Genomic DNA, 7,330 nt, shown 5'->3' with positions numbered 1-7,330 from the left:
ATTTAAATGTCAATGACCCACCTCATTAAAGTTGCAACGATTGTCTTCTTTTTCTAACAAGTGGGAAACTCTCATTTTTCGATCTAGATAGTGGAGCAAAACCATCAAGGGGAATCCCATGGAGTTTCACTTTGAGTATCAAAAGTGAAAATGAGATAAAGTACTCATCATCGATAATGACAATTAAAACCCTAATGAGCTAAGCCATCACTTTAAATTTTCTTTTCTTAGTAGCGGTACTCAATTGTAGGGATCAAAGAAGGTAGTTGAATGGCGAAGAGACCTGGAATTCATGATCATGCACTTGCAAACAGCAAGGTTTCATGGGTTCTTCTCATCGTTGTTGTTTTGTTGAATTGCTTCGCTTTGTTGATATCTGAAGCTAAAACCTTGCCGGATGAAGAAGGTGCGTATCTTTATAGCTACAATATATAATGCAATAGCTGATCAGTACTAGCTACAAGTACTCTCTCTCTTTCTCCTAGATTGATCCAACTGAAATATTTTTATCTCTTGAGAATTGAATTGTTTCCTTTGATGTTAACAGTACAAGCACTGAAAACGATAGCAGCAAAATTGAAGAATCCTTATTGGAATGTGAGCTCAAGTTGGTGCAGTGGTGGTGTAGGTTTAAATAGGAGCTTTGGGTCTACGCCTACAGGCACGATCATGAGCAACGTCACTTGTAATTGCTCCACCACTGTTTGTCACGTCACGAATATGTAACGTTTCTAATTAATTGACTTCAAATAAGTTTCATCATCTTAATTTGCTTTTAAATGTTTTATATATATAATTTCCTTTAAACTCTTCTTTGATTTGTTTGAATTTCAGTCAATTAACGAGGTTGAACCTCAGTGGTGTTTTGCCTGAAGAGTTCGCAGATCTTCTCTATTTGCAAGAAATGTAAGTCGTTTTCTTCTCTTCTCTTCTCGTACTTAATTGAGCTTTTGAGATCATCGATCACGACATGACATATGGTGGATTCCATTTGTTTAGCAACCTATCCATGAACTATCCGAGTGGATCAATTCCTCTTCGTTGGACTCAAATCCCTCTTGTCATCATGTAATTATTGTCCCTAGCTTCTCTCTTTTTTTCCCCCTCTTAATTTGGCTACTTGGATTTCAGTTCTTCAAATTATGTAATTGAATCGTTTAGTTAGGATTAGAAAATCTAACCTGACCGATGCATGGGCACATTAATTAACGCAGCAATCTTTGGGATAAACCGCATCGGTGGATCCGTTCCTAAGGAGATTGGTAGCATCGCCTTCACTGGAGCAATTGTGAGTGTTGATAAGATACATAGCCTAATCAATTAAACTCCTTGGTAGGCCAAACTGATTTCATTATTATTATTATTATTATTATTATTTCTAATTCAAATGGTCACTCCCTGCAGGGACTTGGATTCTAACCAACTTGAAGGAACCCTTCCTCCAGAGCTTGGTAATCTGCGTCGGTTGAAGAGATTGTGAGCTTTCTCTTCTCTAGCTTCTGCATGTTCTTTCCAATATTGTTTCTGTCGATCAAATAATTAAGGGTGTTTTTTTATCTGGACCCCCTTAAGGTTTAGCTAAAGTCACTCTTAAGCCCAAGAAAGAAAAAAAATCTTTGCATCTGGCTCCCTTAGTTGATTAAAGGAAATCATTCATTTAACAAAGTGTATGACCAAAATACCCTGCGTCTTTTTGAATTTCTTTCAAATTATCTTTTTAAAAGAAAAAAAAATCCTTTGTCATACTAAAAAAAATCAATCTTTCTTTCTTTAATCTTTTTCCTTTTTTTTTTTGGTAAGATTACTTTCTTTTGTTCCATCTACCAAAATAAATAAATAAACAATGCTTCAAGAGAGAAAATAAAGACAAAATGAGAGATGAGAAGAGAGTAGCAGTTGAAAGCTGTAGTGCAAACACAAGTCCCTTCTCCAAAGAAGGCGCCGGAGATGGAGCCATCTCTAGGCTGAATGGTGACCACGAGACTAATGATTTGAGCCGTTGGAACATGAGGGAACTGTAAAAAAGTAACTGAATAACAAGAAGATGAACACTACACAAGCTCTGATTTTGAGACATCTCCCACCTGGAAAAATGCAACATAATATAGCAATATTTACTCAAAATACAATAAGTAGACAACGGGATTCAACAGGTAAAGAAAAAGGTCCCAAGTGACAACAATATGCATGTTTAGGAAATCTACAAGAGCCTTATGAGGCAAAAAGGAGAGCTTGGAGCTCACATCAATGTAGATGGCTTTCCAAATCTGATCAGAGGATTGAGATTCGGTAGTCAATCTATGGAAGTTTCGGTTGGTCCCTCCAGATATGCGAGATGCAAGCCCTTAGAAATAGCTTTCTATTAGTCCTCACCGATTGAATAATCTTTAAAAGCAGAACCAAACCAATATGTGGCACTCAATGTCCAAGGGCTGGGGCACCTAGATCTAACCCAAATAAGGGAGAATGCAAAGACCCAAATGAGAAGAATGAAGGGGCATGGAGGAAAAGGTGAGTTAAAGTATGGTCCCATCTTTGGTACAGAAGATGCAAGAGATCGAGAAGATTTACTAGTCTATTAATTTGATTAATGCAGACTGGTAATGGTGTCGAAGAAATAATTAGGGTTATTTAATTATTTTGTTGTACCTTTATATATTATCATCATTGGCATAAACTTTTAATTATATACACCGATCGACTAGTACTGTTACCATTTCAAATGAAGTCATTAATTGTATACAGATTTCTTACTCTTGCAGCGATGTTTCTGCAAACAATTTAATCACAGGAATTATACCGGAAACATATGGAAACCTTAAAAGCTTGGAATATTTGTAAGTTGGAGGTAGTTAGTTGCTTGAACAGTTTTATAAAATTTTGAAATAATGAATGCCTGATCGATCGAATTAACTTGCTATTAATTTGCAGTTCGATACAGGGGACTGGCATCTCTGGGAAGATCCCAAATTTTATTGGAAATTGGACTAGTCTTGTTGAACTGTATGTACCAGAACCTTTCGTCTGTTTACTTCATTTGATAAATTTTGAACAAATCTGACGAGGATTAATCTTGCTATTATTATTATATAAGAATTGAATATCTTATATATGTTGGCTTCATCGATCTTTTTGGGTTTTTTTGCAAACTGCATTTCTATGGCAGTGATATGCAAGGCACTTCCATGGAGGGCCCTATTCCTGCTAGCATCTCCTTCATGAAAAACCTAACTCGATTGTAAGTATACCTGCTTATAGATCCAACTTCTAAAGTTGTTATACTTAATCAACCTGAATATATATTGAAGGATCAACAAAGATTTGGTTAATTTGTTGCATTAATTTTGAATATCAGGAGGGTGTCTGATCTTCATGGGACAAATATGACTTTTCCTTTCCCTGACTTACAGAACTTGACAAATATATGGGAATTGTGAGTTTTCCCGCTTCAATTGAATAAATTTACTTGCAGTTGAAATACTGATCTAGTTAATGACATGCATGGTATTGACTTATGCCAGTTTGTTTATGGTTCTGTGTGATAATGAGGACTTGCTTTCTTTGGTGATGTAGGACACTGAGAAATTGTTCTCTTATGGGTTCAATCCCAGAATACATTGGAAAACAGATGCCAAATTTGGAGATTCTGTGAGTTTCATTATATGAAACTTCAACTTCTTCCCTTTTGACTAAGCTAATCGTGTTCTTGTCCATGGATCTACTAAGTGATAATCCATCAAAAATCAGTGTTTGTATATTCTGTTTCGCATTCTCATTTAAAATTGATTGAATAAATAATGTACCATGATGACAATTAATTAAATTGATATTTCCTGCTGGTTTTTCCTTAATTGAATTCTCATAATGTTATCAGAATTCAAAATCACAAAAACTTAAAGAACCTACAACCTTAAGTATTGTGGTAATATGTTACATGAAAATTACATAAAACCTATCTAATATTCTTTAGCAAGATCCACCAATTCACTTGAAGTCTACAATATTGCAGATTTGGGTTTTGCATATGGATAGAGTTGTGCCACATTGTCACTCTCCTTAAGGTTGTAGAGGCCCCATATTGGTGCGCGCAAATGGTATACTAACCAATCAATCCCCAAGGTAAAACAACCCTAAAATATGAGGCTATCTAATAGGGTTGTACTCCCTAATTAGGTTGCAATATCTCGATCTCAAGGCTCATCTCAATAACTTAAAACCTAGCGTTTTCTTGAGATCTAGGAAACCCCATGTGTTGATTGGCTTTAGATCTCCTCAAGATCTCAATGAGTTGGTGGAATTTTTTCCCAACTTGAGGCTCCAACTTAAGGGTAATTAGGGGGTGATCATTTGGGACTTGATGTCCAGCATGTTTCAGCCCTTTTAAACACACTGGTGACCTTAAATTTTTTAGGGAAAAATATATATATATATATATATATATGAATTCCACTTCAAACCCTAACTTGAAAACCACTATGCTGAAGTGAAACTAAAAACTTTTTGTACACATCATACACTCATATATTAATGCTAAATGTTCAAAATTCAAACATATTTAACACACCGCGCATGTTTATAGTTCAAATTACAAAGTTTTGTCCACCAAACATAAATTACAAAGTTCAAATGATCATGCAATCGTCAAAGTTACAAATCAAGACTTGAGACTCGAGACTCGAGACTATAGGTGCTAAGCACATAGTCTCGTCTTGCTAAATGAAAAAAGTGAGATCTCGTGGGTTCATGTACTATACATCCAAGATTACTTAAGGTTGTACTCAGTTAGACACGAGCAATGAAGAGGGATAAACCCAATAGAAAAACAGAGATGGGATTATTTTAAAACACTGTTAAAATGGGTTTAATCTCCTATTATATTGGAAGAGACCAGAAAGAAGTTTGTTTAAACATATGCTCAAACACCATGTCTTTTCCACAAGACATACTTATGCCTATAAAGGAGAAATACAAATTTCTAACAAAATAAACCACCCCATCAACTTCTAGTTAATTTCAATTGTATCTTATATTGTTCTAATGTATGACAAGCATAAATAGTTTATTATGGAAATAACTTTTAGTCCAGGTATTAATTTGAATTCTATTGTTTTAATATATGACGAGCAGATTATTCATTACAAAGGTTTACTCTGTCTAGGTGCATATTTCTGAAGGCTGATATTTATTTTGTCTTTCGATGATTTACTTTGCCTTTCCCATATCTTGTGGTTGACAAATTTGATTTCATAACTGTCAAAACACAAGGAAAATTCACTTCAAGGATTTGAGACTAAACTAATAACCCGATAAAAGTTCCATTAATTTTAGATTTAGTATCGAAGGCAGTTTGACTACTAGGAGTGATTCCATTGATTTATTATCTTAAATCAATATTCTCCATAGTCATATCAAGTGAATGTCTTCATGGGCTTAAATTGCTAAGTTTAACCTTGTATTGGTTAGAATGTATCACTAGTCCATCATTAAATTACACTATATGGACAATCTTTTGTAGTTATGTTCTAAAGGGATTTGTATTTTTCTATCCTTTGTAGAGACCTAAGCTTCAACAGTCTGACTGGTCACATTCCAGATGTTCAAATCTCAACGTATCTGCGGCTCTTGTATGTAGAATTTCAATATTTTCTTTTTATATGTCATTATTTTATTTTATTCACTTTCTGAATACAGACTATGCATTGGTAAAATTAATCCAAGAAAGATGTCTGATAATTTCTTATTATTTATGATTAGCATTTCATTAAACTTTCTTGTTTGCATAGTCATAGGTTTGTTGAATAAACACGATAATTCAACTTTTTATATCAATGATTTCTCTTAATATATCAATGAAAAATTTCTTTATTCTCACGGTAGGCACTATATTGTTTATGGACATAGGTTTCTTACTAACAATTTGCTGACTGGAGAAGTGCCACCATGGTTGTTTACAAGCAGCTACGTGAAAGCGTAAGAATTTCTCTTCTTCAATTGACTTGCCTTTTTGATGGATTTTTCACTTGATATATTTACAGAAATTATCTCATGTAACTCGACATGTTCTTTCTTTCGTTCTTTTTTTTTTTTAAACCAAGAACTACAATACCATAACAAGATCCTACTTTATCTATCAGTGATTTATCCTACAACAATTTTACTGGATACGCTTCGCCATCCAGCTGTGACCGACAAGCTAAAGTGTATATTCAGTACCCTATATTATCTCCTTCCACTTTAATATAAAACATATGATTTTCTTATTTCCTAATGAAATTTTTCTGTAAACAGGAAAACAATTGCCAGTTATTCATTTTCAGAAAACAACTCGTAAGTTTTTTTTTTGGGGGCTCAAATGTTATTTTTATTGATTAACAAATCTTGTGAAAAAACTAAATTCATGTAGAGAACCTCTTGCAGAGTTGATTGGTGCTTGAAGAAAGACCTCCCTTGCTATGGAAAACCTAAATGTAATTATACAACCTATTTACACTTGCAGATGACAAAACATTAGAGCCTTTATGAGGGGTTTACAAGTGATTGATAGGAAATAATCATACATGAACACATCCCTCTAATTCCAGCTACCCATGCAGATCATTCATTGTTTATCAATTGCGGAGGTCACTCAACAACTTTTGATGGGAAGGCATATGAACAGGATTTAACATCTCAAGTGGATGCTTCAATAGAATACTATCACACTGATAGATGGGCTTCTAGCATTACAGGAATCTTTTTTAATAATTTCTATACTCAAGATGCTCGACCACAAACTCATCGGTGTTGAAAATGACTGATCCATCCATATATATGACAGCTCGACTCTGCTCCGATCTCACTAAGATATTATGGCCACTGCTTACAAAGTGGTAGTTATACAGTGCGTCTCCACTTTGCTGAAATAACCTTTACAGAAGACCAGACATTTAGTAGTCTTGGCAGGCGTATATTTGATGTATCAATCCAAGTGAGTGATTTACAATTGCCATTGCTAGTATTTTGTTTATCTTGTCACTTAGTTTATCTCAAGAAACTATGCTCTTGTTCCATTACTTTTTTCCCTTAACATGTTTCTTGAATGTATGTTACAATTAACTTCCAAGCTAATTCCTGAAGAACATTGGTAATCATTTTTTTCCTTTTTACACAATATCTCCAACATTCTTTTGCTTTTTCGCAGGGAGAAATATGTTTGAAGGATTTTAATATTGCCCAAGAAGCTAATGGGTCTGGTAAGAGTGTCATTAAGGAATTTAATGATGTTACCATCAGTGGAAGTACTTTGGAGATCCACCTCTTCTGGTCTGGAAAAGGGACTACTACAATTCCT

At 34.5% G+C, this 7,330-nt stretch overlaps 1 pseudogene across 1 annotated transcript in view; it reads left to right on the top strand.

Moving 5' to 3' along the window:
* Nucleotides 1-270: 270 nt before the first annotated feature.
* Nucleotides 271-7,330, top strand: part of LOC149023019 (putative LRR receptor-like serine/threonine-protein kinase At1g53440) — a 10,825-nt pseudogene continuing 3,765 nt past the window's right edge. Inside the window, exons 1-18 of the transcript XR_016172069.1 lie at nt 271-406; nt 548-722; nt 835-906; nt 1,000-1,066; nt 1,211-1,288; nt 1,405-1,476; nt 2,763-2,837; nt 2,932-3,003; nt 3,167-3,238; nt 3,356-3,433; nt 3,574-3,648; nt 5,556-5,624; nt 5,902-5,970; nt 6,135-6,200; nt 6,289-6,327; nt 6,418-6,467; nt 6,594-6,967; nt 7,181-7,324. The product of XR_016172069.1 is annotated as a putative LRR receptor-like serine/threonine-protein kinase At1g53440 (transcript). The remainder of the gene's footprint in view (nt 407-547; nt 723-834; nt 907-999; nt 1,067-1,210; nt 1,289-1,404; nt 1,477-2,762; nt 2,838-2,931; nt 3,004-3,166; nt 3,239-3,355; nt 3,434-3,573; nt 3,649-5,555; nt 5,625-5,901; nt 5,971-6,134; nt 6,201-6,288; nt 6,328-6,417; nt 6,468-6,593; nt 6,968-7,180; nt 7,325-7,330) is intronic.

Source organism: Hakea prostrata, chromosome 3 (assembly GCF_041222555.1).
Source record: "Hakea prostrata isolate BN-2017 chromosome 3, UWA_Hpros_2, whole genome shotgun sequence".
Taxonomy (NCBI): Eukaryota; Viridiplantae; Streptophyta; class Magnoliopsida; order Proteales; family Proteaceae; genus Hakea; species Hakea prostrata.
This window is presented reverse-complemented; position numbering and strand designations above follow the sequence as displayed.